Source organism: Acomys russatus, chromosome 32 (genome assembly GCF_903995435.1).
Source record: "Acomys russatus chromosome 32, mAcoRus1.1, whole genome shotgun sequence".
Classification (NCBI taxonomy): Eukaryota; Metazoa; Chordata; class Mammalia; order Rodentia; family Muridae; genus Acomys; species Acomys russatus.
In genome coordinates this window covers 1,429,250-1,452,680 of record NC_067168.1, presented here as the reverse complement: position 1 = coordinate 1,452,680, position 23,431 = coordinate 1,429,250, and the positions used below count along the sequence as shown (strand labels likewise).

General features: G+C 45.8%; 1 protein-coding gene and 1 pseudogene across 1 annotated transcript in view; one reads left to right on the top strand and one right to left on the bottom strand.

Annotated features, from left to right (window-relative positions):
• Prtg (protogenin) overlaps window positions 1-23,431 on the bottom strand; it is a 91,793-nt gene that overhangs the window by 57,075 nt on the left and 11,287 nt on the right. The window lies entirely within an intron of this gene.
• Window positions 13,862-14,182, top strand: LOC127184425 (NADH dehydrogenase [ubiquinone] 1 alpha subcomplex subunit 5-like; annotated as a pseudogene).

Sequence of the window (23,431 nt, the reverse complement as noted above, 5' to 3'; positions counted from 1 at the left end):
CGACACCAGAATAAATAAAATGCTTAATATATATTGCTCTTTTAAAAAAAGTAAAAAGTATAGCTATTTAGTTTATAATGATAATTCGTTTGGTAATTTCTAACAACTACTTGCAGGTCAGCACTGAGCTCCAGGCCCAGCACTGCATGCAGGTCAGCACTGAGCTCCAGGCCTACCACTGCATGCAGGTCAGCACTGAGATCCAGGCCCAGCACTGCATGCAGGTCAGCATTGGGCTCCAGGCTTAGCACTGCATGCAGGTCAGCACTGAGCTCCAGGCCTACCACTGCATGCAGGTCACCACTGAGATCCAGGCCCAGCACTGCATGCAGGTCAGCACTGAGCTCCACACCTAGCACTGCATGCAGGTCAGCACTGAGCCCCAGGCCCAGCACTGCATGCAGGTCAGCACTGAGCTCCAGGCCCAGCACTGCATGCAGGTCAGCACTGAGCTCCAGGTCCAGCATTGCACACAGGTTAGCACTGAGCTCCAGGCCTAGCACTGCATGCAGGTCAGCACTGAGCCCTAGGCCTAGCACTGCATGCAGGTCAGCACTGAGCCCCAGGCCCAGCACTGCATGCAGGTCAGCACTGAGCTCCAGGCCCAGCACTGCACGCAGGTCAGCACTGAGTTCCAGGCCCAGCACTGCACGCAGTTCAGCACTGAGCTCCAGGCCTAGCACTGCATGCAGGTCAGCACTGAGCCCCACGCCCAGCACTGCATGCAGGTCAGCATTGGGCTCCAGGCTTAGCACTGCATGCAGGTCAGCATTGAGCTCCAGGCCTAACACTGCATGCAGGTCAGCACTGAGCTCCACGCCCAGCACTGCATGCAGGTCAGCACTGAGCTCCAGGCCCAGCACTGCATGCAGGTCAGCACTGATCTCCAGGCTTAGCACTGCATGCAGGTCAGCACTGAGCTCCAGGCCTAGGCTGGGGAAGGACTGCACCAATTGCCAAAGCCTACTCCTTCCAGCGGGATCCTCAGTTGCAGGGGACAGAGCCAGCAGTCAGCAGGCACTTTCTAGGGCGCCCAGCTTCCACCATCTTTAAGCCAAAGTCAGTAGCTTTGGGGGAATCTGTCAGCAGCTCCTCAGATTTCTAACTCTGACTCTCAGACACCCACAACCTCAGAGATTTGTTACTGAGCTTTATACCTATTAACTTAAAGTTTATTTCTACGTTACTGGCGTTTCAAATCAACTGTGCAGGCTTTACTAACCAAACACAGTAATAACTGGGCCTCATCAGATTGTCACTTCCTGCCAAGCCCTTGTACTCGGAGCTTGCCTGTCAGTCGCAGATGTCTGGGCATTGTCTAATCACAGCATGAAGAGATCGGCAGATGTAAACCAACCAAGGAACAAGTTTCAACGCTATTATAGGTTTAAGACTGGGCAAGACGGGGAAGGAGCGATGGCTCAGTAGGCAAGAGCATGCACTGCTCTTACAGACAACCTAAGTTTGGTCCCCAGCACTCAGGTAAGGCAGCTGTAACTCCAGCTCTGGGAGATCCCACAAGAATGGCCTTTGGCCTCCGTAGGAAGCTGCACACAAGTGCACACACCCACACACCACACATATATCACAGAGACACACACATACGACTAAAAATACGCCCCCATACACACACATACACAAAATGATGTAGCTAAGTTTTTTTTGTTGTTGTTTTTGGGTTTTTCGTTTTGTTTTGTTTTGTTTTTTGTAACTAAGATTTTTTTTTTTTTTTTAAAGAATTTTCTAGCTTTCTTTCTTTTCTTTTTTGGTTTTTCGAGACAGGGTTTCTCTGTGTAGCCTTGGTTGTCCTGGACTCTTTTTGTAGTCCAGGCTGGCCTTGAATTTACAGAAATATGCCTGCCCCTGCCTCCTGAGTGCTGGGATTAAAGGCGTGCACCACCACACCAAGCTACCAGTGTTCTTAATTTATTCAGGTCCTGGTCTGTATCGTCCTTGCCTGTCTGCCGTCAGCAACAAGCAGTGCGTGTAACAAGCAGTGAGTGTAACAGGCTTTGTGAGTTAGCACACTGTGCCTCATCTCAAACTCAGGGAACTCTCCCCCTTCTCCCTGGGGACAATCCAGCCGGGACACATCCTACTGCACAACTCCAAGCAAACAAGCCACTCTGTTCTGCAGCCAGGTTCTTAAAGGCCTTGTAATGTAGTATCATAGACTAGGATATTTAGTTCATAGAGATGAATATTCTCAGCTATTGTATCCATTAAAACAAACAAACAAACAAAAACACTGACTCTGGAGTGGCCCACTGGGCAAAGGTGCTTGCCACCAGCACTGACGACCTGCATTGAGTCTCTGGAACCCCACAGTAAATTGCCCTCTGACCTCCATACCTATGCCAGATCACACACATACTCCCCCAACACACGAAATAAATGTAAAAGGAAAATTAAGAAGGACTCTTAATCTTCAACGTATTCTAAACGACACAGAAGCAACCAATGCGGGCAGGCTCTCTGAGGCCTCTGCTGGCACGTCCCCTCCTTCCCATCTCTGGCACTTACAATGCGCACTCCACAAAAGAACAAGTGTCATTGTTCCAACATCTGCCTCCTAAAATGTGCAAAGAGCCTAGGAACAGAGCACAGGCAAGGGTTTCAATGGGCCAAAAGTCAGAGCGCTTTAAATCCAACTATCCACCTCGAAGGAAGCCAGCTCACAGTTCACAGTGACAGCGGGTGCTTAGCGGGCATGAGAAAGACGGCTTATAGTCAGCGCAAACTTTTTCACACAAAATACTTTCAGCACAATTATTTTGTATGCCTAAGTTCTAGCCCTGGCACAGGCAGAGAAATGTTAGGATACATAAACTCATGTACAGCAGAGCATGCCCGAGAGAAAAGACTGAAGACTGACATGCTCACCAGTCTAAAGGACTTTGGACCAACACAGAACAGAGGACTCTTTCTCATGGGGCCAGCATGAATAAAGTACACAGCAGATAGATGCAGAGGGCTCACCAGACCCCGCCGTCCCCGCTGGACTGATGGATACTGGGGGAGGGGCAGCCATTGTCGCATAGTATCAAGCCCATTAAACCCAGTGGGTCACAGAACAAAGCAAAATGACATGGACACAGGAAGGCTTCTGGGGGAGGGTTGACAGACAGGGGTGGAGGGCGGACAGGACAGGATGAGGGTGAGGAGCGTAATCAAACGCAGTATACATATGCGAAACTATCAAAGAACAAATTCAATAAAAGCTTTAAAATAATATGCAGTACATATAAAAAGAAGCAAGGTGGGGGAATGGGGGGACCGGGGAAACAGTTCAGTGGGTAAAGTACTTGTTATGCAACTATTAAGACCCGAATTTGGATCCGCAGCGCCCCCCCCCCATGTAAAAAAGCCAGGCACAGCTACCTGCACAACCCTGTAACCCTAATGTGAGAGGTGAAGACGGGAGGTTCTGAAGGCTTGCTGGCCAGCCAGTCTAAATGGAATAGCTAGTTCCAGGTGCAGTGTGAGACCCTGTCTCAGGAAATCAGGTAGAGATGATAAAGAAGATGTCTGGCTCCACACACACTGTCATCTGCACACGCATGACATGTGGGTCCTGGGAATTGAACCCAGGTCGTCTGGAAGAGCAGCCAGTGTTCTCAGCCACTGAAGCATCTCTCCAGCCCCTCTGACCTACACATGCAGCATACACGGATAGACATGGGTGGGTGGATGGAAAAGCTGAATCCCGTACACCACCCTTCCCTCTTTTATGAAATTATTTTTTTAGTATTTACTATTTATTTATTATGTATACAGTGCACATTAGATCACATTATAGATAGTTGTGAGCCACCATGTGGATGCTGGGAATTGAACTCAGGACCTCTGGAAAAGCAGTCAGTGCTCTTAACTGCTGAGCCATCTCTCCAGCCCATATGAAATTATTTTTATTTCCCGTGTAGAACTAGAAGTAGCTCTCACATCCCCAAGATCACGGAAGGCCTTCTTTGCTGCTCTGTTTCATCAGCTTACAACACAGATACTAAAAGCACTCAAACACACAAAACACAGCCGAGGATACATTTTCTTTCAGTTCTGTCTTCATCAATATATAATTCACCCATCAATCGATCTACATAGGGATCTACCTATCTATAGATTACACAGTAGCATAAATGTACACATAAGAATTATCCAGAGGAGCAAAAGATGCTAAAATGAAAATTCTCTCTGTAGTATCATATACAAATAACATACATTAAACAAAACTTACCCTGCCTGCCAGAAAAGCATTTCTGGTACTGGCTTAGGGTTTCTATTGCTGCAACGAAACACCATGGCCAAAAAACAAGTTGGGAAGGAAAGGGTTTATTTGGTTTACACTTTTATATTCATCACTGAAGGAAGACAGGACAGGAACTCAAACAGGGCAGGACCCCAGAGGCTGGAGCCACTGCAGAGGCCAAGGAGGGTGCTGCTCATTGCCTTGCTCAGCTTCTTTTATAGAGCCCAGGACCACCAGCCCAGTGATGGCACACCCACAGTGGGCTGCGCCCTCCCCATCCATCACTAATTGAGAAAATGCCTTACAGCTGGATCTCATGGAGGCATTTCCTCAACTGAAGCTCCTTCCTCTCTGATGACTCTAGCTTGTGGCAAATTGACACAACAAACAAACAGGCAAAGCCAGGCCAGTGACTGAGGGAAGAGTTGTAACTTCAATTCCTACTTGTGGGCATGGTGGAAGGGCAGCCACCACCACCGAGAAGCCAGGAGTTGAGTTACATACAGTTTATCAGTACACCAGAAGACCCGCCCTTCAACCATCTGCAGCCCTCTATGAGGACACACTTCCGGCAGCAGTTCTGGCGAGGCCATTTTTAGGGGCTGCTGGTCCACAACTTCCTGCAGACTCAAGTCAGCTGCTGGGATTCTAAGCCAACCTCCAGTCTCCTAATACCCAAAGTGACGTAGGCTCCACCAGCCAGACTCAACTGTTGAAAATTTGGTCCTAGATCCAACTGATTGAATAAAAGGCCTCATAAGTTATGAAACCGAGTGTTTGTATGTTTGGGTGCACTTGCTACGGAGGCCAGAGACAGATCTGAGAACTACTGCTCAGGGTGATACTAGCTTAGTTTTTCTCTTTGTTTTTGTTTTGAGTTTTTTGTTTGTTTGGAGACAGGATCTTTCACTAGCCTGGAACTCACAAAATAGGCTGGCTGGTTACGGATCCCCAGAGATCCACCCATCTCGCCACTGCAGCGCTGGGATTACGCATGCATGCACGCCACCACATCCAGCTGTTGCCGAGAGACTGAGCTGTTCGCAGCCTAAGACGTGGACCTTAAAACCGCTGCGACAGACTTCCTGAATTCACATTTGACCAAGACTGCTGAAGAGTTCCGCATTCCCAGCATGCCCTCTTCAGCTGATGTCCAGTTGTCATGGCGCACTCTGCTTTTACCCTAAAGAGAGCACCAGAAACTAGGGAACAGTTGGAAGACGGCAGCTTCTCAGACTACGTGCACCAGGGGCAGAGTCGGAAATCTGACTCTCTGAGAGGAAGTCTGTTTTAACTAAGAAAAGATTTGAGGGTCCAACAAACCATACAGCCCAGTAAAATGAGGAGGAATAAGTCAGAAAAGCGCAGGGAGGGGCCGGAGCGATGGCTCACTACACAGATCCCAGATGGTTCCAAGTTCCATCCCTGAAACCCATGTAAAGGGGGAAGGAGAAAAACCCCATAAAGTTGCCCTCTGTCCTTTTTGAACATGCCCAAGGACCCGCTCATGTACACACACACACAAATACACGTGCAGTGTCTTTTAATGATAAGTACAAGGGCCAGGTGGTGGTGGTGCATACCTTTGATCCCAGCACTCAGGAGGCACAGGCATGCGGATCTTTGTGAGTTTGAGGCCAGCCTGGTCTACAGAGTTCCAGGACAGCAAAGGATACACAGAGAAACCCTGTCTCAAACACACAAACACATACAAACACACAGACACACACACACACACACACACACACACACACACAAAAAAAGTACAAGGAGGTATGGGCTGGGGTGATGATTCAGTAGATAAAGCACTGGCAGATCAATTCTAAAGACCAGAGTTCAGATCCCTAGAATCCACATCAATGCCAGGTGGCCATGGTGGCACACATGTAATTCCAGTGTTTCAGAAGGCACAGAGGGGATCCCCAGAGCAAGCCAGCTAGCTACACCAGCCCTCATCAGTGAGCTCTAGGTTCAACTCAAAGAGTCTGCCTCGATGAATAAGGTGGACCAGCAGTAAAAGAAAGCTCCTGACATGAGCCTTGGGCTTCTACAGTCTCAAACACACACACACACACACACACACACACACACACACGACCACACATAAGTTTCCTCCCCCCCGCCAAGAGAGGATGTCTCTGTGTTAGCTTTGGCTGTCCTGGACTTGCTTTGTAGACCAGGCTGGCCTGGAACCCTAAAATTTATTACATAAATTTAAAAGTCAAAGTTTGATACGATGGTACATACCTTTAGTCCCAGTGCTCTGAAGGCAGAACAGGCGGATTTCTGCGAGTTGCAGGCCAGGTAGGGCTATACAGTAAGACCCTGTCTTTAACAGTCAATTCACAAAGTAATGATTTATCTCTTCTTCATGGCACCTCCCAGGTGACAGGCTATGTCAAGATGAAGCCGAATAGCTCCCTCCTAGCCACCCATTGTCAGAAACTCATTGGAGTGGATGATGAACACAAACGTCATAGTTTTCTTAAGAAGTGCACGGCCGCAGAATGGAGTGGGGTGGTCAGGTGGTCCGAGTCACTGTAGGAACTGTAAGCAGGGTTTTCACAGGAAGCAAGTTGTCTGGACTCTGCAGAGTCAGGAGCCTGCTGTGGAGTAGGGAGCAGCCTTGTTCTAGTCCCAGGAGAAGCGGAAAGAGGAAGCCAAGCCTGTTCGCAGGTGCATTTTAGATGCCAGCCTGCATGTTCTCAACTTGGAATTTGTTAGCAAAATATAAACCATGACACAGAAGAGGGGGGCGGGGTATGTGTGATATTCCTGGACTGACACACACTGCTGCGCCTCCACAGCTGGGAACAAAAAGGGACAGCAGTATATGCAGACTTTTCAGTCCCTCTGTAGATGGTGCCCACTACTAGTACACTGTAGAGCATGGACGGCTTTTTTAGAGGACCCAGGTTCAATTCCCAGGACCGCATGGCAGCTCACAACTGTCTGTAACTCCAGTTCCGGGGCATCTAACACCCTCACACAAACATGTAAGAAAAACACCAAATGCAGATAAAATAAAAATAAATAGCCGAGCGTGGTGGTAGTGCACGCCTTTAACCCCAGCACTCAACAGAAAGAGGCAGGCAGAACACTGTGAATTTGAGGCTAGCCTGCTCTGCAAAGTGAGTCTAGAAACCCTGTCTCGAAAACAACACACACACACACACACCCAGTCAGCATGGAGCTTCTATTTCTGGATCCAATAAAAATTAAGAAACTTTAAGAGTAACAAATAAGTTATCAGATCTTGCAAAAAAAAATTTACAGCTCTAGTCTTTTTTTTTTTTTTTTTTTTTTCCATCCTTCTAATAGCTGTTAGGAACAGAACTAGTGGGTTTGTATTACTAAAGACTGAACTACCACTGTGCTATAGCCCAGGTACTTTTTTTTCCCGTGACAGAGTCTTGATAAACTGTCTCGTCTATGACCTTCCTCCTTCAGCCTCCTGAGTAGCTGGGGTTATAGCCATGAGCTATCATGTCCAACTAGAAACAAGCCAATTTAACTCTAACAGAAATACAGAGTGGGGGGGGCAGCTATATAACCATATGTAGTTATGCACATTATTATTTATGTATCAATATATGCCAGATGATCTATTAAAATGAATTAATAGGCACTGACTTCTGAACAACCTCTCACAACATGACAAATTCATTTAATAACATCATAGCTCCCTTTGTAAAAACATATTTGTTTGTATGTGTGGTATCTATATGTATATTTGCATATGTATAGGTATACATGCTTGTATATGTACATGTGTGAAGACCCAATGTTGATGCCAGGTATATCTCTCTATTGCCTTCCACTTGTTCAACCTGGAGCTTACTGTTTTGGCTAGCTTGCTAGCCAGCCTACTCAAAAGATCCCCTGCCACATCTCCTGTGTGCCTGGACTACAGACAGGCCTCTGTGCCTATGTCACGTTTACCTGGGTCCCAAGGATTGAACTTAGCTCCTCAGGCTTTGCGCAGCAAGCACTCCATCAACTGGGCCATTTCTCCAGCCTTTTTCTTTAAGAATTTCCTTTGCTAAAGTAGATGAGATATTTTGCTCAGAAACATAGAAACAGAGAACTGTGGGCCACAGGCACACAGAAAGTGCCAGGATGCACTTAATAAGCCAAACCCAACAGTTCATAGCTTATAGGAGTGGAGTTTTAAAAAAAAAGTGGAAGCTCCGATTTCACCTGCCACCGAGGGTCACATTCACTGGAGCAGGGGAAGGTTAACGGGTAGGGTTTTCACGGTGTTGTTAGCAGCGGAGAGAACCAAACAGCCTGACTGTTTTTTTGATGACTTACAAATAGTTCCATACAAAAGATTTGTACTCAATGAAATACGGAGAACTGTAAAGACTATAAAGCCAAAATTCCTGATTAATAGCAAAACAAATAACACTGCACACAGACATGTGAGTATTGTTCGAATTACAATAATGACACTTAGCTTCAGTCCTCACAGCCCAGGGCCCCAAGCTCAGGGCCTGCTGTGTACAAACAGCTGGGTTTCCCAGCTTGGTGCCGCGTACTTTCCACAGCCTCATGCAAACTGTCCACATGGCGTCATGAGTCCTGGGTTCCCATGAAGGAAACGATCACTAGTGGGACCTGGCCATTTAAAGAAATACACCAACGCTTCGGAGGCCAGTGCGACGGGAACTGAGTTAGAGGGCTGGAGGCCTGGAAGCATGACTTCAATGGCTGCGTGCTGCTGGCAGGCACATGCTCCTGTGAGAGACACATGTTCCTGTGAGAGCAGGGAGTGAGCTGCTTTGGAGAGCAGAAGCTGAAGAATAAAAAGAATAGGAGACGGGGAGACGCCCAGTCAGCAAGGTGCCTATTGCACAGATATGACCTAAGTGTAGATTCCCAGCACCCATAAAAAAAAAAGTCAGGCATGACAATACCCCAAAACAAGGGCAGTGGGTGCTGGGTGGCCCCTGGTGCTCACTAGCAGGCCACTCTAGCTGGGAGCTCCAGGCTCAGCAAAAGACAGTGCCTCAAATAATGTGGAGAGTGACTCAAGACCTCCAACTTCATCTCTAGCTTCTGCACACACCAACACACACACGAGCACAACCCCACGCACATGCACACAAACCCCTAACCTGAAATAAAAAGTGCAAAAACAATTAGATGAGGAGCCGGGTGTGGTGGCACACGCCTTTAATCCCAGGACTCGGGAGGCAGAGGCAGGCGGATCGCTGTGAGTTCGAGGCCAGCCTGGTCTACAAAGTGAGTCCAGGACAGCCAGGGCTACACAGAGAAGCCCTGTCTCAAAACAAAACAAAACAAAATAAACAAACAAAAAACCCACAACTAGATGAAGGTTCTCAGTGAATGGTACACAGTAAGGGGTCCAGAGAAAGAGGAGACATGGTTTTAAAAGGCTCGAATGACAGGCTACACACAGAAACTAAATTTCACCTGGAGACCTCAGTTCTGATCCTTCGTGTGTATCCTGCTCCATGAGGTAAAACCCCAAAGAAAGCTAATCTGGATTTCCAGGTTACTCAGGGTATTTTGTAGTTGCCTTCAAAGACAAGAACATTTTCCTGAGGTAATTAATCCCCACTGTAAATTGATTGATTGATTCACTGACTTTATAAACAGAGCCATTAAACTCTCAGGAATTCTGTTAATGGAAAGCTGCCTAGCTCCTATTCCTAAAAGCAAGAGTGAGTTCTGAGTTGACAGGGGACCCGAGGGCATCTGAAGCCTTTATGAGTGACCTCAGGCCCACACCAGGGCCCCACACAAACCCTTTAGTGTTTGAAAAGGCAGCAGGAAGTTCTTAATCCCCTTTCCCTTAGGAGGAGATAAAGGCCTTTGATTTGGGATCACAACAACCAGGGTCCAAGGGAGGATCTAGGATCCCAACCAAACAGCCCTAAGCATGGAAGGTCAGTGGGGAACAAACAGAACACCAGCTCCAACATGCAAGGGCTAACCCTTAAGCCAAAGAGCAGGGGCAGGCCAGGAATGCGGCTGCTCCTCCCTCCCTGCTGGTAATCACTAATTCCAAGTGCAGGAGAGCTAAGAGGGAGCCTTTGTGATGAAGCAGCCAGATAACCACTCACTTCTCAACTTACAGCCATTGGAGAAGGTACAGCCAAGCCTGCCAGGCTCCTGAAACCTCTTGACGCTAATTCATTTTCCTCCTAAATGAAGATACAAAAGCTATCGTGTAGACATGTCATGTAGTACATGTCTCTTTGAAAATCAGTTGCCACTAATTTGCAACTTTGTACTGAAAGATCAACAGATTCTCCGAATAAAATTTTATATATTATTTGGGACTGGAAAGATGGCTCAATGATTGAATTTATTGCTTTCGTAGAAGACCTGAGTTCAATTCACAGTGTTCACTGTCGGGGACCTCACAGCTGCCTATAACTCCAGCTCCAGAAGATCTGACATCTTCCTCTGGCCTCTGTGATGACCTACACTCACACATGCACTTACCCATACACACGGATATACATATAATTTAAAAAAAAAAAATCTAAAAATATCTAATTAATTACAATATCCCAATTTGTTGTTATCCTAATATCACCAAACTAGCTTTTCTGCAATACACCGTTTATGCGCTTAAGAAGAGTAGGGCACTTGGGAGGCAGAGGCAGGAGGATCACTGTGAGTTTGAGGCTAGCCTGGTCTACAAAGCGAGTACAGGACAGCCAAGGCTACACAGAGAAACCCTGTCTCAAAAAACCAAAAATAAGTGGACAAATGGATGGAACTAGAAAGGATCATAATGAGTGAGTTAACCCAGAAGCAGAAAGACTCAAATGGTATATACTCACTTATAACTGGACACTAGCCCAAGGGGCATGTCCCATAAAAATCTTCACTTATCAAAAGATTGGGATAGATGTGCAGTCATCCTATTGGGACTCTAGGTGAGAGAAGCAAGGGAGAATGGGGAAATAGAAGGATCCAGAGGGTCCTAGAAACCTACAAGAAGAACATCATGATGGGTGGATCTGGGCCCAGGGGTTCTGCACAAACTACTGCACCATCCAAGGACAATACTTGCAGTAAACATCGAACCCCTACCCAGATCTAGCCAATGGACAGGACATTCTCCACAGTAGAGTGGAGAGCTGGGACTGACTTTCACACAAACTCTGGTGCCCCATATTTGACTATGTCCCCTGGATGGGGAGGCCTGGTGGCACTCAGAGGAAGGATAGCAGGCTACCAAGAAGAGACTTGATACCCTATGATCACATACAGGGGGAGGAGGTCCCCCTCAGTCACAGACATAGGGAGGGGAGTAGGGGGAAAGTGGGAGGGAGGGAGGAATGGGAGGATACAAGGGATGGGATAACAATTGAGATGTAATATGAATAAATTAATAAAAAATAATTATTAAAAAACAAAACAAAAAAAGCTATAGCTCTGCCAGCTATAGAACCATTTCCTTTATCTATTTAATCCCTAAGAAAGGATGTTAGCCTTTAGTTGGGGGAGAGGGGGGCACAACACAGAGGTTTCAAAACATCAAGAGGAATTTAACAGAATTCTGTAGTAACTTCACCGCATGGAAACTATCTTCCAGTTAAATTCTGAGTGGCTCCAACCTCCAAGAATACAGTGCAATTTTTATTTTCCTTAAATAATCTCCGTGGGGCTTGGGCTGATGGTAAGCACTGTTAAAATCACTCTTTAGTGTCAGCAAATTCTTATCATAAGCACTTTTTGGATGTTCATTTTTCTGCTAGGCTATAAGGGACGGGGGCACTATGACTCCCTCATTAACAGCTGTCACATTTGTCCTCCATGCCCAGGTTGTCCTAATCAAAAAGGACTGTCAGTCAAACAGCCAACCCAATGAACCCTGGGTCAGAACCTGCTATTCTGAACAGTCTGTGACTATCTTGAGGAAACAGAGTTCACAGCTGCTTGCCCCAGCTATGACTGCTTCAAACAGTTCCTACAGGACGTTTGCTATCAGGTGGGCATGGTGGTGCATGCCTTTAATCCCAGCACTCGGGAGGCACAGAGGCAGGAGGGTCACTTGCGAATTCGAGGCCAGCCTGGTCTACAAAGCAAGATTTTTTTGCTATCATAAGCATCAGTGAACCCTAGATGACCCTGCAAATATATCTGCCCAGGCCAAAGAGAAAACAAGTACCCCAGAGGCTGGCCCAATAGAAAGGGACTGCTGTGACTGGTACAGTGGGAACAACGCTGTGATTGGTGTAAACACAAGCCCTCATTTGCATAAGAGGTTTGCTGTAACTGGCAGGATGTTTGGCTCTCTTGGTAAGATGGCTGTCTATCTGGTGTTCCAACATTAGGCTCAATAAAAGGTCTCTTGTGGGTGGTCTTCTCTTGCATATTTTGGGACAGCGAGCTATGGAAGGGGAATCCTGGCTTCCTAGGCCTACACAAGCCCTAAAACACGAGGCTAGCAGAGGGGCCTTGGGAGGAAGAGAGCCGATGAGGAAATGGGTGAGAGGAGCGAGCAGGGAAGGGAAGCCGAAGGAGGAAAAGGAAGAGGAAGCAGGAAAAGCCCAGTGAGCGGGGTCAGAGGAGAGTGGCGGGCAGGCCTCTGCCTTCTCTGTACTGTGTGCATAAGGGTTTTAGACAACTCTCACCATGCTGACCGCCCTGGCCCTGAATTCACGGCTTCCTCGGTGCTTGGATTCCAAATGGTCATGCTACAGCTAGCTAGCAGCCACACTTCAGTTATGACAAATTCCTACGAGTCACCACAGAGGGCAAAAGCATCATTTCACAGATACATAACGGAGGCATGTGCACATATGTAGAGAGGAGGAGCTTGAAGCTGGGCGTGGTGGTGCACACCATTAATCCCAGCACTCATGGAGGCAGAGGCAGGAGGATCACTGTGAGTTCAAAGCCAGCCTGTTCTACAAAGCAAATCCAGGACACCCAATGCTACACAGAGAAACCTTGTCTCAAAAAACAAAACAACAAAAACAACAATAATTAAATAAATAAATAAATAATGAGAAGTGTGGGTACAGGCCCATTGTCACGACACTCAGTGACAATTGAAAGTCAAGGTGCCCTCAGGAAACTCAAAGATTTGCTGAGATATGCATATGTGCATGTATGTACACACACACACCACACAGAACAAACACACACACATATACCAGACACACATACCAAACACATACACACAGAACACACACGCACACACACATATCACACACACACACCCCACACAGAACACACACACACACACCACACATACACACACAGAACAAGCACACACATACCACACACACACACACATATACCCCACCACCACACACACAGAACAAACACATATACCACACACACACACACACACACACACCACACACATACCCCCACCACCACACACACACAAAGAACAAACACACACACATACCCCACACACACAGAACAAACACACACATACACACACATAACACACACACACAACACACACACACAGAGAGAACAAACACAATTGTTTATCCAATGGAATTCATGTCTGACATTATTAGAAACAAAATAGTATAGTGGCTATGGTTAAAAAAACAAAACCAAACCCTACCTCGGAAAAAAACAAAAACAAAAACAAAACAGGGGGCTGTCATGGCGGGTTTGCTGAAGAAGACCACTGGTCCGGTGGGACTGGCTGTGTGCGACACTCCACATGACAGGCTAACAATATTGTATACAAAGATTCTTGATCTTCTGAGGCACTTCCCTAAGCCTGTACACACAGCAGATCATCAGCGAGGGGCTGGATATGGTCAAAGCTGAACCAGATGTAAAATATCAGAAGACTTGCTTGAGGGTGGTGAAGTGGAAGAGGCGATTCTTCAGGCTGAAAATGGATTAAGTCTGGCAAGAAAAATGCTGCAGTGGAAGCCATGGGAGCCATTGCTGGAAGAGGCGCCTGCTGACCAGTGAAGCGGCCAATACAATCAGTGTCTGACGGTTCATGAAAATTAAATGTGTGCAATTAAATGTTCTATGCTAAAAACAAAACAAAAGGAAACAAACAGACGAAACCCTGTGGTTGTAGCTACTGGATACCAAAAATATTTTGAAAAGCAGAATCTCAGGGTGATGGGAGCGCAGGTGAGGGCAGCACAGGTGGGGGGAGTGCAGGTGGGGGGAGCTCAGGTGAGGGGAGCTCAGGTGAGGGGAGCTCAGGTCAGGGAAGCTCAGGTGGAGGGAGCTCAGGTGAGGGGAGCTCAGGTGGGGGGAGCTCAGGTCAGGGAAGCTCAGGTGGAGGGAGCTCAGGTGGGGGGGAGCTCAGGTCAGGGAAGCTCAGGTGGAGGGAGCTCAGGTGGGGGGAGCTCAGGTCAGGGAAGCTCAGGTGGAGGGAGCTCAGCTGGGGGGGCAGCACAGGTGAGGGGAGCTCTGTGGGGGGAGCGCAGGTGGGGGAGAACACAGGTGGCGATGTTGGCCTATAAGGGGAATTGGCACCACATCTAATGACCTCAGTTCCCTCTCCTGAACTCACATGGTGGAAAGAGAGAACTAAGTCTTGCAAGTTATTCCCCAGAGCTCCACACACCCACCGTGTCACATCACACATTTTTTCCTTAAGTAGAAAATCCAGTCACTGAAACAGCATAAATAACATGATGCACATCCAACTTCCCACCCCGTCCCCTTCCAGCCCATGCCCCAGATTCTTGGCTTCTATGGGAAAACAGGATGGAAAAAGAAAATGTATATTTAACATAGGTTATGAGTTCTAATTTATTTTATGCAGACTGCTTTAAATAAAATATGGCAATACAGATAAAATCACATTTGACACAGGCTGGCACATGCTAATGGACCATTTCCTACTCAAAGTTTTTTGTTTTTCAAAATCTAAGGGAAGCATAGCATTATCTTAGCCTGGATTCTGCTGGTCCCCAACCATTCAGAGAAGCCATAGGGGAAAAGGCTCTCGCCTGCTGATTTATGAGACGTTTCTTTCAACCATCACTCCGCAGCAATTCTATGCAAGCTGGAAGGGCCATAAGGTCCAGGGTGCAGTCGCTGGGACCAGCCATGTGAAAGCTCTCATTCTCTCACAGAAAGGAAGTTATGACCTCTGACTGCCTGCTAAGGTGTCAAAGCAACTGCTCATAAATGTGTGTCGATAACAGAACAGAAATCAATCATTTCACTTAATCTCATCAGTTATTATAGAGTGGGACACAATGCGTTTCCAGAGCCACACATTGGTCAGTCACTTCATGACGAATGCTATTTTGTTAAGTTTCTTTTCCCTACATTACGTTTAAAAAAAAAAAAACATAATTCCACTGTTACAGATGAAAAACATCTAGCCTCTTAAAGTTAATGTGTCTCTTATTTATTTTCTCTCTTAAATATAACTTGAAAAAAAAACTATGCAAACTTTTAATAAAATTTTCAGTGGGTGTTCTTAAATGTAACGGTGATAATGTCTTTTGTGACTCAAATTTCTTCTTACAAATAAGTCCACAAACAAGAACCTGCTTTATAAACAAACACTTTCACATTGATATCTTTGAGGTAGATGCTTTTTCTTCAAAATTTTATTGTTTAATGTATATGTGCACCTTACCGACATGTAAGGCTGTGCCTCTTGCATACAGACATATGCCCTACCACAGCTACTGCTCAGCTCAGCCTCTGATGCTTACTGAAACAAAGTAACTGATTGGCTGAAAAAAATGACAGTGCCCATGGGGCTGGAGAGATGGCCCAGAGATTTAGACTTCCAGAGGTCCTGAGTTCAATTCCCAGCAACCACATGGTGACTCACAACCATCTATAAGAAGATCTAGTGCCCTCTTCTAGTGTGCAAGTATACATGCAGGCAGAGCACTGTATGCATAGTAAATAAGTAAATAAATCTTTTTTTTTTTTTTTTTTTAAATCACAGTACCCAAAACAGGAGTTGAGACAGCCTTTTGTTGCCCTCATTGGTTTAAACTATTTCAAATGTTTAGGTGTAAAAGAGAAACTGTTGCAGGGTGTAAATACTCCTATGAGAATAAGAAATGAGGGCCAGGCTTGAAATGCAGAGGTGCAGTATTTGCCTATCATGCATGCCAGCCTGGGATCACCCAGCACAAGAAAAGCATGGCAAATTAAAGCAAGCAAAAGTGAGTTTGCTTTAATCTAGCTTTTCCTCCTAAGCTGACAGGCTAAAGTTCTAAATCGGGAGATCAATTTAATGGATCCACAGCAAAGAAGAGTTCAATGAACAAATAATGGAGACCAGGCTGGGCAGTGGTGGTGCACGCCTTTAATCAGGGCAATCAGGGAGGCAGAGGCAGGTGGATCTCTGTGAGTTCGAGGTCAGCCTGATCTACAGAGCAAGGCCAGGACAGCCAAGGCCACAAAGAGAAATCCTGTCTTGAAAAGCCAGAGAGAGAGAGAAAGAAATAAAGAGAGAGAAGGGGGGGGGGATAACTGAGCCCACTAATGACTTCCTATACTTCGTCAGCATTCATTTAAATAGCATGCTCCCCGAGGCAGAACTGTATGCATTTACAAACATAAAATATGACGGCAGTTTAGCCATGTACATGACATTAACTAAGTTTCTGATAATTACTATGACAACTGTTGGAAAGGTCAAAAACCATCAAAACCGGGGGCCAGTGCTGCGGTGCCCGCCCAGCCCATGGCTCCCTTTGTGAGCACTGACCGTAAAGCAGCATTCTCAAATGAAGCAGTGACCCACCTGGGGGCTGCGTGTCAGACATCCACATTATGACTCAGAGCAGTAGCAAAATTACAGTTATGAAGTAGCAACAAGATGATTTTACGGCTGGAGATCTCCACAACACGAGGAGTTGTTTTAAAGGGCCACGGCGTTAGGAAGACTGAGAACCACTGCCATGAAGTATTTATCTAAAAATTTCAAATAGACTATTTTACTAAAATCATAGCTTAGTAGTATGGTTTTGCCTTTTTAAAGTAGTTTCAAGGCAGGGCTGGGGCATCGCTCAATTGGTAAAATGTGTACCACAGCAGCATAAGGACCAGAGTTCAAATCCTTGGAACCACAAGGAAGCCCGCGTGGCCACGAGTACCTGTAATTCCAGTAACCGTTGGGGTGGACAGACAGGAGCGAGCAGCTCTAGCTCGCTGGCCACCTCAGCACACATCTCACCAGACTCCCACCTGACTTTCAAGACAACCCAGGCTAGACACCTAACACTGACATTTTCCAAGCCAAATTCATGACCTTCTTCCGCCTGTGTTCTCTGACTTAGCTAATGGCAACACCGTTTACCTTTTCACTCAAATCAGAAACACCAGCATGGGCCACCTCTTAGTTTGCTGGTGTTACTGTGATAAAAACACTGACAAAAACCAACTCCAAGAGGACAAGGTTCCTTTCATCTTACAACTCTTAGGTCTCTATCATGGAAGGAAGTGAGGGAAGGAAATCAAGGTAGGAAACAAAGCACAGGCCACAGAAGAGTGCTGCTTACTTGCTTGCTCCTCCTGGTTTGCTTAGCTTGCTTTACTTTTTTGTTTTGTTTGGTTTGGTTTGGTTCGGTTTGGTTTGGCTTGGTTTGGTTTTGAGACAAGGTTTCTCCATGTAGTCCTGGCTGTCCTAGAACTCACAGAGATCTGCCTCTGCCTCCCGAGGGCTAGAATTAAAGTTGCATGCCACCACCACACAGGCTCCAGCCTGCTTTCTTATAAAACAAACAAACAAACAAACAAACAACCCAAGACCACTGGCCAGGGCTGGCACCACCCTGAGTGGATAGGAGCCTCTCATGCCAATCATTCATCAAGAAGATGGCTGCAGACTAGCCTACAGGCCACCTGAGAGAGGTAATCCCACAAGGAAAGGTTCCCTCTTCCCAGATGACTCTTAGCTTGTGTCAAGTTGGCCAAAAAAAAAAAAAAAAAAAAAAAAAAGTAGTCATCTGCACGCTATGCAAGAGTGAGATGTAGAGCCCAGATCCTCAGCACCACAAAAAATGTTGGGCAAAGGCAGCAGCCCACCTGTCCGCCCAGCACTTGGGAGGCAGACACAGGTGACCGATCCCCAGTGCAGTCAGCCCAGCTACACCACCTGAACCACAAGCTCTGGCTTCACTGAGCAACCCTGCCTCAAAGCAAAGGAAGAGCAGTGGGGGAAAACCCTCGGCACCTCTGTTTTTGTTTTGTTCTGTTCTGTTTTTCGAGATAGACAAACTAAAGCTGAAGGAGCTTGTCACAGCTGTTCTACAGGAAATGCTACAGGGAGTCTGACAGAGGACACACGACAGTTCTTAAACGCACACAAACACGCTTGGTTTTTTGCCACTCAAGATTTATTTTTGAGGCCGGGCGGTGGTGGCACACACCTTTAATCCTAGCACTCAGGAGGCAGAGGCAGGTGGATCTCTGTGAGTTCGAGGCCAGCCTGTCCACAAAGTTAGTCCAGGACAGCTAAGGCTACACAGAGAAACCCTGTCTCAGAAAGAAGAAAAAAAGATTTAATTTTGTAGCTGGGTGTGGTAGCGCACTCCTTTAATGCCAGCACTCGGGAGGCAGAGACAGGCAGATATCTATGAGTTCAAGACCAGCCTGGTCTACAAAGTGAGTCCAGGACAGCCAAGGCTACACAGAGAAACCCTGTCTCAAAAAACAAACCAACCAACCAAGCAACAAACAAATAAAAAGATTTATTTTTGTTCTCGTTCATGTGAACATGCATGTCTATGTGCATGTATGCACGCACACATGTATGTGTGACCTGGCGGAGGCCAGAGGACAGTGTCACAACAGTCTGGAGCTGGAGTTTCAGGTGGTTGTGAGCTGCCTGACAGCAGTGCTGGGAATAAAGCTGGGGTCCTCTAAAGCAGTAAGTGGTTAACCACTGAGCCATCTCTCCAGCCCTGGACAGTTTTCATCTAAGCCTCCCTGTTTTATTCTACTTATTGTAAATAATTATTTTATTACTTTATTTAGTATGTGTGTACTCTGTCTCAATTTATAAGTTGAAGAATAATATAAAAAGACCGATACCAACTGCTGGCCTCTACATATATGCACATACACCACAAACACAAAATAAAAGAGGAATATCTTTAATTTCTGTGTCAATTCTACATTCCCTTCTCTACCGTGTGGATTTGATAATAGCTATTTGAATATGAAAAAAAACCATTTCTACTCAAGGAGGCACCCGTGCAGGCAAAACATTTTTAGACATAAACTACAAACTAAAAATATAAAAAAAAATTTTTTTAAATCATATCCTGTTACTCAGATAACTACAAAAATGCCACACAGCTTTAGTCAAAGTGGTCCCTCCACTAAGATTAAGTTAAAGACATTACTACTAACTGGGCTGGGGAGGTGGCGCAGTGGGTAAAGACACTTGCTGCCAAACCTGAAGACCTGAGCTCAACCCCCCAGACCATACATGGTGGCACAGGAGCATCGACTCCCACAGGCTGTCCTATGGCCTCCACCACGGCATATGCATGCCTTCACCTACACAAGCCATGACGAATAAATCGAATCAAAAGTTTTCCTTTTTAATTGCTACATTGGAGCATGGATGTAGCAATTCCCAGGAAAATTCAGTGGGTAAAATTGCACCGGCTGCTGAGCCCGGTGACCTGAGTTGTAGCTGAGACCCACGTGGCGTGAGGAGAGAGCTGACTCCCGTAAGCGGTCTCCTGACATCCACAGGTGCACTGTGGCACACACACAACATAAGCACACGAACATATACACACACACGTACAAAAAAAATTTTTTTTTTTTTTTTTGGTTTTTTGAAACAGGGTTTCTCTTGTAGTCTTGACTGTCCTGGACTTGCTTTGTAGACTAGGTTGGCCTCAAACTCACACAATCTGCCTGCCGCTGCCTCCTAAGTACTAGAATTAAAGGTGTGTGCCACCATACCTTGCCACACAAAAGTGGGTTTTGTTTTTGTTTTTTTTTTTTTTTAAGATTTATTATTATATATGCAGTGCTCTGCCTGCATGCACACCTGCACACCAGAAGAGGGCACCAGATCTCATTATAGATAGTTGTGAGCCACTATGTGGTTGCTGGGAATTGAACTCAGGACCTCTGGAAGAGCAGCCAGGGCTCTTAACCCCTGAGCCATCTCTCCAGCCCCACACAAAACTTTCTAAAAAGTTCTTTCTACTTATTAAACAGAATAACTGGTAAAATCTCTTAAGAAAAGCTATGGCCTTCAGATTTTTTTGTTTTTAGTTTTCTTTTTTTAAATGATACTACTAACATCAAAGCATTTTTTTTTTTTCCTATTCTAAATCCACTTTTAGGTCAATATTTTAATCTGAATTACTTTAAGCCCAATCAAAGAGGCTCACACTAATCCAGATTGAAAGCTGGGAAAAATGAAACCTCATCATTATGAATAGAAGCCAACGGCAGTAGTATAATCTGCTTCTATACAAACATTTTAGCAAAACTCTCTAGAGAAAGCTTTTTTTTAACATGCTAAATCAAAAATAAGGTAAATGCTAAATCAATACACATCAAAATTCACCAAAATATCTATAAAATTTTATCTCACACATGCAAACAAAGCAGCATAGCCACAGAGAATTGAACAGTCCCAGACAGATAATAATACTTTCTTAGAGTCTTAAAAATAGGGGCTGGAGCACTGACTTGCTGCTTCTGTTGAGGACTGGGCAGTTCACAACTACCAACAACCAACCGCAGTTCTAGAGGATCTGACGCCCTCATCTGGCTTCAAAGGATACTGCATGCACACAGTGCACATACACACACCCAGGCAAACACTCATACACATAAAATAAAGATAAAATAATCCTTGTCATGAGGAAGAACTTGGTTTAATCCTTGGCGCCACAAAAATAAATATAAACAAACAAAATACAAGCATCGAAACTATCTTTATTTGGCTCTAAACCTCCCATAAATAAAGTACATTAAATACTAATCAAAGCTGGACAGTGGTGGTGCACACCTTTAATCCCAGCACTTGGGAGGCTGAGGCAAGTGGATCTCTGTGAGTTCAAGGCCAGCCTGGTCTACAAAGAGAGTCCAGGACAGCCAATGCTACACAGAAAAACCCTGTCTCGAAAAACAAAACAAAACAAAAAACCAACAACAAAAAATACAAAACAAAAAACCTGAAATACTAGTCAAGTTACTTTTTTTTTCTTCTCAGGGACCAAAATGGTCCCGTTACAATGAGGTTGAACAATAGCTCATCAAGTAGGTATTTAGGGCTGGGGAGATGGTGACTCAGTGGGTGAACTGTCCGCCGCAGAAGTATAAGGACCCAAGTTCAGATCTCCCACACTCACATAACAACCAGGCAGGACAGCGTGCACGCTAAGCCGCAGCCAGGGAGATCGAGACAGGAGGAGCTCCAGCTCATAGCAGCCAGATTACTGAGTTAATGAGCTTCAGGTTCAACGAGTCTCCACAGCCCAGAAAAACAGGTGGGAAGGGCTGAAGAACACACTAGCTGCTGACCTCTGGCCTCCATAAGCACATACACCCACAGGCATACATACCATGAACAGCCAGCACACGTGCGTGCAGACACACACACACACACACACACACACACACACACACACACACACACACAGAGGACATCTTGGTTTTGTTTTTGTTTTTCGAGACAGGGTTTCTTTGTGTAGCCTTGGCTGTCCTGGACTCACTTTGTAGACCAGGCTGGCCTCGAACTCACAGCGATCCTCCTGCCTCTGCCTTCTGAGTGAGGACATCTTGTGAAAGACAAAGACTAAAACCTACCAGATTCTTTTCCTGTCACTAATAAAGTGATCTAAAGCGAATATAAACAAAACAAAACACAAAAAACAAGCACTTAAGGGGCTGGAGAGGTGGCTCCGAGGTTAAGAGCACTGACTGCTCTTCCAGAGGCCCTGAGTTCAATTCCCAGGAACCACATGGTGGCTCACAGCCACCTATAATGAGATCTGGTGCCCTCTTCTGGCCTGCAGGTGTACATGCAGTCAGAGGACTGTGTACATAATAATAAATAAATCTTTAAAAAAATAAAAAAAAAACAACAACAAAAAAACAATCACCTGAAATTTTGTCTGCAAACTTCCTTGTATGCTTGTAAATGCCAGTCAAACCCCATGCCTTCCCCTTTACTTGACCCTGGTGCCCTCCATTATTAGGAGTTGGCTTCTCCTCAGAGTGACAGCAGAGGGTATTGCTGACCTACGTGAAGAGTCCTCTGCTTACTGTTCACTCAACACCAGCTACCACACAGCCAATGTTCCGTGGCCTGTCAGTGTCACACAGTGTGCAGAACACCCCAAGAGACCCTCGTGGGTAGACGTCTCCTTCCACACACAGAGGTACCAGTGGTCCTCAAGCAGGGGTGACTAAGAGACCAGAGATGCTAGAACACATCATGGAAGGCACCAGATAGCATCACAGTGAGGAGTTACCTGGCCCAAAGTGTCAACTGTGCCAACGCTTAGGAACTCTGAGAAATGGTACCCACAACCAGAAATACATTTTTAAAACATTTTCCTGAGCCCTGGGAGGTGTTGGTATCATAGATGAAACATCCATGAGTTTTACTATGGTCTGAATACTACTTTAAAACTCCAAAACAAATGCCAGTGGGATGGCTCAGCAGGTGAAAGGGCCTGCCAGCAAGCCTGAGGGCCTGAGTGCAATCCCCAGGACTCAGAATGGTAGCTGACAACAACTAGGGCAAGTTCTCCTCTGACTCTCACCTCTACATCATGAGGTATCATATACACACACACACACACACATGCACATGCACTTGCACACAGAGTAAATAAGACTGTAATGATTTTTCATTAAAAATTATAAAACAGGGCTGGAGAGATAGCTCAGAGGTCAAGAGCACTGGCTGCTCTTTCCAGAGGTCCTGAGTTCAACTCCCAGCAACCACATGGTGGCTCATAACCATCTATGATGAGATCTGCTGCCCTCTTTCTGGCTTGCAGGTATACATGCAGGCAGAGCACTGTATACATAGTAAATTTTTTTAAAGATATATTTTTTTAAAAAAATTATAAAACAGAGCTGGGCAGAGTGGTGGATGCCTGTAATTCTAGTACTCAGAGAAGCAGAGGCAAGTGGATTGCTGTGAGTTCAAACCCAGTCTAGTCTACAAAACAAGTCCAGGACAGCCAAGGCTACACAGAGAAACCCTGTCTCGAAAATATATATATTGTTTCA